Source organism: Psammomys obesus, unplaced genomic scaffold (assembly GCF_907164565.1).
Source record: "Psammomys obesus unplaced genomic scaffold, mPsaObe1.curated_primary_1811, whole genome shotgun sequence".
In the NCBI taxonomy this organism is placed as follows: Eukaryota; Metazoa; Chordata; class Mammalia; order Rodentia; family Muridae; genus Psammomys; species Psammomys obesus.
Window position 1 is genome coordinate 26,677,791 of NW_026592118.1, and position 12,143 is coordinate 26,689,933.

The window sequence follows — 12,143 nt, forward strand, 5'->3', positions numbered from 1 at the left end:
AAGGATTTTGCTCAACCATGTTCCTAGAAGCTTTATTCATAATAGCCAGAATTTGGAAACAAACTAGATGTCCCTCATCTGAGGAATGGATGCAGAAATTGTGGTACATTTAAACAATGGAATACTACTCAGCAATTAAAAACAAGAAAATCATGAAATTTTCAGAAAAAAAAAATGGATGGAACTAGCAAAGATCATCCTGAGTGAGGTAACCTAGAAGCAGAAAGACACACATGGTCTATACTCACTTATAAGTGGATACTAGACATATACTATAAAGACAAACATGCTAACATCTATAGTTCTAAAGAAGCTAAACAACAAAGAAGACCCTAGGGAAGATGCTCAATCCTTATGCAGAAGGACAAATTCAATAGACATTGGAAGTGGAAGAAGACAGGGAAGAGGACAGGAGCCTACCACATGGTGCCTCTCAAAGACTCTACCTATCTTGCTCTTCACACTCTTTCTGCCCTTTCTTCCTAGAAGTCCCCTGAATAGTGAGGGCTGAGTTTTCCAAGCTCCCTAACTCTCTTCACATTGTTTGGGTTTGGGTATTTGTTCCCATCTCCTGCAGGAGGTAGCTTCTCTCATGATGGCCTCGCAAGGCAATGAGCTGTGAGTATAGCAGAATGCCACTAGGACTCATTTTATTGGTATGTTCCTGTAGCATAATAGTCGTATTTGATTTTCTTACAGGTCACTGGAGAACGTAGCTTCATGTTCTTGATGATGCAAGCTGTGTCAGGTCTGGGTTTTAGCTCATGGAGTAGTCCTTAATTCAAAACAGATTTAGCTGGTTACCCCCCCCCACACACACACACACTCACTCTGTGCAGCTGTTGCACCAGACTATCTTGCATGCAGGCGTCCACTGTAGATCAAGGGGTTTGTAGATGGGTTGGTGTTTACCTTTCTCCTTTCGTAGTATTCAGAGTAACTTCCAGTACAATGCACACTACTCGCACACTACTCGACAGGGGTGAAGGCTCCAAGTGTACACCAGCCCATCTTCTCCATTCCAGTCCATGGCCCAGAACAGAATTTCACCTTACAGAGCACCGAAAAATTGGCTGGTACTGTCTCAAAGTTTGCCTTCCAGTTAGAGGTTTTCTATAGGCAAGACCTTTTTCTTAGTTTTTATCTTTTTATATTAATTACAGTTTATTTACTTTGTATCCCAGCCATAGCCTCCTCCCTCATTCCCTCCCAATCACACCTTCCCTCCCTCATCTCCTCCCTGTCCCTTTCTAAGTCCACTGATAGGGGAGGTCCTCCTCTCCTTCCATCTGACCCTAGCTTATGAGGTCTCATCAGGACTGGCTGCAATGTCTTCCTCTGTGTCCCAGCAAAGCTGCTCCTCCCTGGGGAGTGGGGAGGATCAAAGAGCCAGCCACTGAGTTCATGTCAGAGACAGTCCCTGTTCCCCTTACTAGGGTACCCACTTGGACACTGAGCTGCCACGGGCTACATCTGAGGAGGGATTCTAGGTTATATCCATGTATGGTCCTTGATTGGAGAATTAGTCTCAAAAAAGATATATTTGGTCCTTGTGGAGCTCTTGTCCTTTCCAGGTCTTACTAAACCCCCCCCCTTTTTTTCATATGATTTCCTGCACTCTGCCCAAGCCTTGGTTATGAGTCTCAGCATCTGTTTTGATACTCTGCTAGGTAGAGTCTTTCAGAGGCCCTTATGGTAGGCTCCTGTCCTGTTTAACCATGTTTGTAGCAGCTTTATTTGTAATAACCAGAACCTGGAAAGAACCCAGATGTCCCTCAACAGAGGAATGGATACAGAAACTGTGTAGGCAAGGTCTTAAAGTATACCGATGTTTGCTCTGAGTTCACAGAGTAGGCCATTAGGGAGAGACTTTTATTGTAGCTCCTTGAACTATCTTGATGCAAATTCACCACATGGTATTTTAAAAGTGGTTTCTTGCCACTGCTCTGGTAAAGTGTGCCAGAAAGAGATTTTCCCTAGCACTGTTTCTTGCTGTACATAAACAGCTGTGTTCTCTCTCTCTCTCTCCCTCTTATTGATCTATTAACAAGTGTACACAATGAATTTTCTGAGGTTTATTAGATGCCTTTTGTCATGGTCCTCAGTGTCTGTAAGTACTCTCACTGGCAGTGGGAGGAACTCACAGCCCAGAGAGCTGTGTTCTTCTGCACAGATTCAATACTTAACAATTATGTTATTCTCTTTCTCCCTCCCTTCTTCCTCCCTCTTTCTCTGTACCCTCTTTTGCTTGCTACTAAAATTTGTTTTGGCCATTACATACTTTGTGGGATATCTTTTCTCCATCTTCATCTAATTTTTTTTAACTGATATAGTATGGTCTTATAATTATACTAAATTTATTTACATACATTCAAATTTTTGCAACTCTCTGAGTATGTTTATAGGTCTTGATAGGCTTTGGTAGAGTTTTTAGGTGGTTAATTCCACAGATATAAGATAATATCACCTGTAAAAGGATATTATTCCCACTACACCTAATTTCATCCAGAAATTCTTGAAGTCTGAATATGAGTATTATAAATCATCTTCTGAAGGCTCCACTCTTTAAATTGTAGAAAAATTTCCATGAGAAGACAAGGAAGAGTCTTTATATTACCAAGTTGCTTACATGTACACTTTTATCCATTAATGTATCATGGTGCAGTTACTGTGCGTTTCTTTCTTGATATTAAGTGATTTTTGTCTTTTTGCCACATGAGAAAGCTTGGTCAACATGGAGAGAATAAAAGCCTAAATAACATATATATGTGTGTGTATAATATATATATTATACAAAATATATATATATAATACATTATATATATATATGTGAGAGAGAGAGAGAGATTTTACCCTTCCCACTGTAATTCAAGTATCATCATGGAAGAGGAGCAGAAAGATAGTAGGAACTACACATACAGAGAGTTCTGAAGTGAAATGGTTTTGCCTGAAATCACAGGGCTGTTGCACATATAAACTCACAATGGCTATGACTGCATTCTGAAGACCTGCACTACACCAAGACACACAACATCTCAGTGTAGATGGAGGAAGAGTTCATAAAGTCCAACCCCTAACTGAAGATGTACTTGAAGGATTTTGGAGCAGGGAGATATTTCAACAGTCCTGCCCACACAGACAGCACAAAGTGGGTTTAAAAGAAAACAGATTGTTATCTTCTGTGGCCTGCTCCCCCCTCAGGGGGAGGTGATGAAAGAGCAGGCCAATCAGATTATGTCAGAGACAGTCCCTCTTTTCATTACTATGTAACCCACTTGGACACTGAACTGCCATGGGCTACATCTGTGCAGGGGTTCTAGGTTATCTCCATGAATAATCCTTGGTTGGAGTATGAGTCTCTGGGAAGTTCCCTGTGTTCAAATTTTCTGGTTCTGTTGCTCTCCTTGTGGAGTTCCTGTCCTCTCCAGATCTTACTATTTCCCACTTCTTACATAAGATTCCATGCACTCTGCCCAACAGTTGGCCATAAGTCTCAGTGTCTGCTTTGACAGTCTGCAGGGCAGAGCTTTTCAGAGGCCCTCAGTGCAGCCACTCCTGATGAGATCTGACAGACTAAGATCAGAAAGAAGGAGAGGAGGACCTCCCCTATCAGTGAACTTGGGGAGGGGCATGCGTGAAGAAGGGGCAGGGAGGGTGGGATCAGGAGGGGAGGAGGGAGGGGTTTATGGGGGATACAAAGTGAATAAAGTGTAATCAATAAAAGTTAAAAAAAAAGAAAAAGGAAAGAAAGAAATGACAAAAAAAAGAAGAAAGATGTGGCAGCCAGATAGAAAGACTGACATAGAAAGCTTCTGTGACAACTCCTACTCCCACCCGAGCCTCCCTACACACCTATAGTGACAACCAAAACTGGAAGCCATCAAAGAGAACTCTTTAAATATGTGATAAGGATGCTGAAGTGTAGCTCTCCACAGTTGAAGGCTTCGGGCCTCAGTGCAGGACAGGACTCAGCTCTATTTTAGGAGCAGACCACTAGATAACACAAATTTGGATTTGTTGTTTGTTTTTGTGGGAGGTCAGAAGACGAGGCATAAAAGTTTTGGGAAGTGAGTGTAATCAAGGTATATGACACGAAATTCCTGATGAAGCAGTAAAAACACTATGTTGAAAAAAAAAATAACACAAAGTGAAAGAACAGGAGGCCAGGAGGGAAAAGTCGTGTGGCAATAAATAGAAAACTGCAGAAGTAAAATTGGAGGAGGATTAATTTGATCAAAAATATAGACATCTGCATGAATATTTTTTTCACAACAACCTTAAAACATTAACCTATAGAGCTAGTGAGACGGTTCTGTGAGTAGAGGTTATTATGACTGACTCGGAAATCTGAGTTTGATGCAGAGAACCCACATGGTAGAGAGAGAAAAGTGATTCCTGAAAGTTGCTTTCTGACCTCCAGGTGTGTCTCGTGGTCTGCGTGCCCACCGCCTAAACGAATAAATAAAACAAAACAGTTGCCTTATGGTTCAACCTTTAGGAACTAAGTATTGCCATTGACAGGCGGAAATGCATATCATGACCAGGTGACCAGAATGCGCAATTTTAACCATCTGGCGTTATTTTTAAAAAGATTTCAGAACATGGTTTCCTGTATAATATAAAGTGCTGGTTTATTTTGTACTTGCTAAATTTTGCCAAAAGCCTTAAAGGTTAGTTTTTCTATACATTTTAACACATTAACTGATTAAGGAGAAAAGAAGAAAAAAAAAAAAACTACAAATACATCCTAGTGACATTCGTCAAGCTGCTCTATGCTAACTGAGAAAGCATTTCTACTAGAAGCTCTTCGATTTAGTCTAACCCATGCTGTCCCAGGCATGTGGAACAGTCACTTTCAAAGACTGCTTATGTTTCTGCAACCTGTTTTATTTGTTTGTTTGTTTGTTTGTATTGAACTTCAAAATAGCACAGGAAAGCTCTTAGGTTCTTGACTGTCAGGTTCAGAAGGCTTTAGTCTTGTTACCCTACAGTCAATATTCCTCCACCACCGTGCTACTGTTATATAAAGGAGGCAGTGGATTATTCAACAGTGTTAATTGGTTGATAAAAAACCATTAAATTTGTCTTCATCAGTGTTTTGGTATGCCATTTCTATAAACCTGACTAGGACCCATTGCTTGGAAAATTCGTGAATATACTTTGGTTTGATTCCCTTAATGAAAGCTGTCACAGCGCTATTCTGATGCGTGAATACGTGGCATCGTGTTTGTCAAAACGATGACTTTATTGCATTTATCTGCTCCTTGTGCTTCTATCACCAAACCATAATTTCTAATTTGACAGACACCTGGAATCCTGCTGCTGAACTCAGTGTTGCTGCTTGTCATGTTTTTCTCCATTTCAGATGTTTTCCTTGCTGCCTCTAACTCCAATAACTAGGAGATCACACAAAGACAACTCACTGAATAATAAAGTAGATTAGGAGGAATTCTATTTATTTTAAACTTCTATTGAAGTCAATTTTAAGAGTAATATTAAAAAATACATTAAACCAGGCCTGGTGGCTCAGGCCTTTAATACCACCACATGGAATGCAGAGCCAGGTGGATCTTTGTGACTTGAGGCCAGCATGACCTACATAGTGAGTTCCAGGACAGCCAGAGCCACATAGAGAGACCTGGTATCAAAAGAAAAAAAAAATCTAATTTGCTTTTGAACTTTGCAACTTAGATCAAAGAGTCCTGCATAAAGGCTATTGCTTTTAGCCGAAGTCATAGCATTATTTTTTTTCTGTTTTGCTGTAGTTGTTGTTTCCCTAGTAAAGAAATGCACCTTGAATGTTTCCTCCCAATCCTCCTCTACATTCACAGAAACATTTGATGTTCTTAGTGAATCCAGAAAAAAAAACAAAAAATACAAAAACCTGAAGTTTGTGAACTGAACGTTTTGTGTTGAAGGTAGTGATATGAGAATTGAAGGTAGAAATTGAACCTCTAACATAATTGGATGTTAGCTGGCCTCTCTTAATAGCACTGTCACAGACAGGGAGAGCAAGGGTAATAGGTTCTGTCTATGTTGAAATGTTATTTGCTACTTACTGTCCAATTTCAGTGCTAAGACGTGGCCTTAACCTCCTTTTTACCTTGTTGAGTTGCATTTTCACAACTAGAGGCTCGATTTAACTTAAAATGTGATTATTTTTCTAAAACTGTCCTTTACCCACTGATTTTATGCAGCAATCTAAGCCCCAGCTCCTGGAAGGTGTAGCTTTTCTTGATAGATGAGTCTTTCTTGACTGCCTGTGTTTGTCCTTCACCCTCTGTGTGCTTTCTCTGGCAATCATCCCTCATTTCAGGAAATTAATTGCTGTTTTCTACATGGTATCAATGTAAGAACAAAACTACACATATTCTTTGAGAAAAAAAAACAAATAATATTCCATATAGTGGTTATCATGTGAAATATGTTCAATAAATATTTGTTGACTTATTGGATGTCTGGGCCATGTCATGAAAGCTTTTGCCCTTTACAGATTAACTTTCTAGAGAGATTTCTGAATTATTGCATCTGTAAGGAAAAAGCCATAGTGTAGAGATGAAAGAAGCAGGAATGAAAAGGGAGAGATAAGACATTACCCACAATATTAGTGTTCTCTAGAGAAACAAAGCTCATAGTAGGAATATAAATTTGATGATAGATATATGTTATATAATAGATAGATAGATAGATAGATAGATAGATAGATAGATAGATAGATAGATAGATAACTCTCTTACACACACACATATACGTATATATTTATTTATATTTATAATGTGGACTAGACTGGAGATCTTCTCAGCCCGCAATCAGGATGCTGTATGTGTGAAGGAGTGGTAGAAATGAGGTTGCGTGTTGTTGGATAAGGTGAATTTGTGACTCCAGGAATTCTTCCCCCTGTGGAACAAAAAGGAAGCAGAAGTAGTCAAGAATGGACCCAGTAAAACTGGGCCAGAGGGAGTTTATGCAGTTGGCTGGCTGTAATGGAAGTGTTGCTGTTGCTGCAAACATTAACTATTGAATAGAGCAAGAGGTATGATGCTAGTTTGGAGTAAAATCAATAGAGAAATAGAACAGGTTGGAGGAAAATTGTGTGTGTGTGTTCTTTGAGTTTATGACACAGATGCAGAAGAAGATAGACGTTCAGAGAGAACTATGATTGGTAAGACTTAATATCCCAGTAATGCAGAAAAAAAAATCCTTTGTTTTCAAGCCTAGATGTGTTACATGGAACATATTATAATACCAAAGTATATTTAGCTTATGTAGCAAGAAAAAAAAATCCTACTGACCACCTTTCTGAGAAACAGTTAATAAAAGATGTTTCTTTAAGTGAAATTGGCTAACTTAATAAAGCTCAAAATGAGGTATATTATATCTTCCCATCTATGTTGTGGTTACATACTTGACAAGCTAAACAAAAGAAGAATGGGTTCTCCTTGGGTCACTGTCAATTATGATAGACATATCTTTTCACTTTGTACTTTGTTACAAAGATTTAAATACATGGTATATTTGGTTTGGTATTAATGGAATGCCTGTGTGTATTTTACAATCACAGTCATTTTTTTTTTTACCTGTTTTTTTTTTTGATAACTGGTCTGGAATTATAGTGCATTAGTAGTTCTGCTTTTGTGCCAAGGCACTTACATTTGCATCTTGATAATCATAAGGTGAAACAGAGTTCTTTGCTCTTATGGAGAAATTTTTCAGACAAGATAGCAGACTTTAAAAGCTACATTATTCCATTTAGGCAGAGCCTCATCCAGAGCAAAGCTCTAACTTTCTTCCATTCCATGAAGGCTGAGGGCTAATGAAGCTGTGAAAGAAAAGCCCACAGCATCAGAAGTTGATTCCCAAGGTTTAAGGATAGAAACTGTTGACATGATAGTGAAGTGCTAGCTAAGATCAGCAATGAAGATTCTTATGCCAAAGAATGTATTTTCAACATTTTGAAAGAAGATGAAACCTAGGGTGTTAATATCTAGGAAGGAAATGCCTACATTCAAAGCTGCAAAGTTACACTAAATCCTTTATACAAGGATTAATACAACTGGTGGCCTAGATTGAAGCCATTGTTCATTTACCTTTCGAATCCTAGGGACCATAAGAACTGTCCTTTAGTGCCCACTCTTGAGACCAACTGCTCAAAAATATTCCTTTCAAAATGTGAACTCATGAACAACTCACCCAAGCTACCAAGTCTGGTGTGTGATGTGATTAATGCTGCATTTGTGCTTGCTAAGAAGATACTAATTTTAAAGCTTATAGGTCTAGGCACAATTCTCAATTTCAAGTCTCATTTAAAAACATTTCAAAGGCAATCTTGGCCATTTCTGGTGATTACTATGATGAATCTAGGCAGATTAATTTAAACACCCTTTGAAAATAATTTAACGTTCTATATGTAATTATGAATATTCATGATTCATGAGAGGAGGACAAAATATGAACATTAACAAGGGCTTGGAAGAAGTTGACCCCACTGAGTTTGATAAACTCAAAGTCTCAGTAGAGGAAATAACTAAGATATGATGAAAAGATTAAGAAAACTATGTAAAAGTGGAACCTAAGTAATGTATTGAATTCCTAAAATCTTACCAGTCTCTAGCAGATGGGTTTCTACTACTTAAGGTTGAGTGAAGAGAGCTGGTTCTTGAGATAGAGCCAACTCTTGGTAAATATGTGAACAATAATAAAAACAATAAGAAAATATTTAGACTAGTTTATAAATTTTGCTGATAAACAAGTATCAAATTTTGAGAGTACTGACTTCGATTTTAAAAAAAGAGCTTTGCAATAGATAAAATATTTTGTAAAAACATCACATGCTACAAACAATTTTTCATGAAATGGAGTGTGTCATGCTTCAATTTCATCTCACTTTACAAAATTGTCATACCCACCCAAGCTTGAACAACTACCAGTCAGCAACAGTCTACACCAAAACAAGGTATTCTGCCATCAAAATGATGATGAATTCCTAACAATCGTGTAACTGTTGGTATTTTTGACAATAATTTATTTTCAAATTGAAGTGTGGTCATTGATTCTAGATGTCATATCTTTTCAAAGATAAGTCTACAATAAAATAAAAAAAATAGTTTTATACTTTATTACTATTTGGGGGAAACAAAAACAAAAATGTGACTTACTTCAATATGATTTTCCTTTATTGACAATGGTCTGGAACAAACAAGCAATATCATTGAGGCAGGTTTGCATTACCGAAATGAAACAATTTGTTGTTTTCAATTGTCCCTACATTTCTTCACTTCTTGCCTTCTACAAGTTATTTGATATATTTTCAGTGAGTGGTAGAAAAGAAAATACTCGACCAGCAAAAAACACTGCGCTGTCTAGATATTCCATTGCTCTGAGTTATATTAAATCTGTCTGGAATCTTTCAATCATGGTGCAACACTCTTGTTCCTGCATTGTGAGGTTGGAAAGAAGAGGATGACCATATGTTATTTTTTAACTTTTGGAGGATGAAGAACAAATCTTTGCCCCTCATTGGGATAGGAGCTAGTTACGAGTTCAGTGAGAATTCAGCCTGCCAAGGCCCTCATGACAGCAATCCCCTCAAAAATATTTAATCACCAGACACAGGGGTGAAATTTGAAGAAAAATGGAGACTATTTGAAATAATGTTGAGTTGTAGTTAACAGTTAATATTTAAACATGTTCTGTTTATGGACTTAGCATCTCCATGCAGGCAGAAGGAAACACGGGTCTTGAGAATATCTAGTGCTTGAGATTCAAATGGAAGAGAAGTAAAAACGTAAGCTTTTTCAAGAGTTTTGTGGCTTTCAATGAGAGATTATTCAATATTACATACTCCACATAGGCATACACAACTGTTACTCACATATACTTTTTTAAGTTGTTTAATGAGATTTTAAATTAAAGTGGCTTGTGATTTCTTGATCATTGTTGAGAGAGAGTGTTTAACTGAATCAAATACACTTGTTCAGATATTTAAAATAAGGCAAAAGTACTTGTTGCTATAGCATTTGTTTTCTCAAATCCAAAAGATGAATACCATTTTAAGATTTAAAGGTACTATTTCACTTACTTAAAGAAAATATTTATAATTACATTAGAAATAATGCTTATTGCAATTTTAAAATGTGAAATCACCTATTTCAAGACTCTCACTTTCTTTGGATAATTAAGCAAATCAAAATAAAATTATGTCACCTTAATGACATAAGGTGTCATAAGGGGGAGGAGCCTTACCAGATCACCTAGGAAGACCATGCAGCCAGTCCTGATGAGGCCTGATAGGCTAAGGTCAGATGGAAGAGGAGGAGGACCTCCCCTATCAGTGGACAAGGGAGAGTGGCATGGGAGGAGAAAACAAGGGGAGAGGAAAAGGGAGGGGCCTACAGCTGGGATACAAAGTGAATAAGTTGTAATAAATTAAAAAAATAAACTTATTAAAAAGAAATAAAAAATAAAATTATGGGAATGAATAATGAATTTATGTAACTGTAGTACTGTAAGTTAAAATATATTCTTGCAAACCTTGAGTGGAAACTATTTTATGACATCCTACTGAATTATTGTTCTCATACTTTTCAAGATAAACAATGTTAAATATGGTTGAAATAGATTCTAAGTAGCCTTCACAAAGAAATAAAAATAAATAAAACATACCTAAGAAGAGAAGTACTTAGACGACATTATTTGAAAACTCTTCGTAGGTGCAAAGAGTCCATAGGGCACGATTTCATCCGTTAAATTTTGATGAGAGACTGAGTAAGAATGCCTCCGCTCTCTAAATAAATTCCATTAGTAGATATTTATCCCGCAGTCAAACTAACATTATGGACTTCCTAGTAGCATAATCCACAATGTGTTACTGCTTCAGTGAATTGAGTATTGGAGGGAGTAAAGTTTAATCAGAACATTCTGTGTTAGGGGAAATCATTCTGTTCTATCTCCCTGAAGTACCTAGCATGTGCTGCGCAGAAACACATAAGAATTTTAAGAATTATTGATTATCTCCCTAAATTGCTAAATCTGTAAAGACCAGTATGCCATTTTTTACGTTAAATATAACAGAGAAATAAAATGAAATTTTAAATATTTTCTCTAGAAAAAGTGTTACATTTGCTTTTTTGCTAGTTCATAGGGTATAATGATGCTTTATTGCAGCCTTGATAGATACTTACTATGACAAGTAAGTTAGGAGTTTCAATACACAAAGTGTCATTGGCATGTGACTCTACAATATTTTAATTTTCTCGTATAAAAATAAGCTCAAATGCAAAATGTATAATTGAAATAAAAATGGCATCCCTAGAGTCTCTATATTTAATCTACAGATATTTCTTACTAAATAATCCTGGCTTACTTTACCTTGTACATATTTTTTTAATTCTTTCTTTCTCATCTTCCTCCTTTTCATTCATTTATTTATTTATTTATTTATTTATTTATTTATTTATTTATTTATTTATTTATTTATTATTTTTGTATTTACTTTTTTTTATTCTGCTCCAACCAGATCCCTGCTATGCAATGCATAGAACATGTTAGGTATTAAAAGACTAAGCCCAAGTTCCATACTGTCTCATTGCTCCTGCCTGCTGGCATTCATGTATTTGTATAATCTCCTCTTAAATGTTGCCCAAACATGGTGACTTGATTCTAACAAATAAAATTCAGTGAAGTTAATGAGATAGCATACTTTTACTGACATCTGGATTCACTTTTTTTTCTAAGTACTTTAAAAATATTATTATTATCATTGATTACTATTTAATCAATTTGTATCCTGGCTATGTCCCCCTCCCTCATCTGCTCCCAATCCTACTATCCCTCCCTATTCTTCCTTATGCCTCCCCTAGTTCACTGACACTGGAGGTCCTCCTCCCCTTCTATTTGACCCTAGCCTACCAGGTCTCATCAGGACTGGTTGCATTGTATTCCTCTGTGGCCTGAGAAGGCTGCACCACCCCCCAGGGGTTGGTGATCAGAAAGCCTGTCACTGAGTTCATGCCAGAGAAATCCCCTGCTCCCCTTATTAGGGAACCCATTTGGAGATTGAGTCTATGGGCTATCTCTGAGCCAGGGTTTTAAGTCCTTTTCATACATTGTCCTTGGTTTGAGTATCAGTCTCTGCAGGGCTGATT

General features: G+C 37.3%; 1 protein-coding gene across 1 annotated transcript in view; it reads left to right on the top strand.

The window, feature by feature from the left end:
• The window catches only part of Znf804b (zinc finger protein 804B), a 558,165-nt gene that overhangs the window by 306,461 nt on the left and 239,561 nt on the right, over positions 1 to 12,143 (top strand). The gene's annotated exons all lie outside the window — the stretch shown is intronic.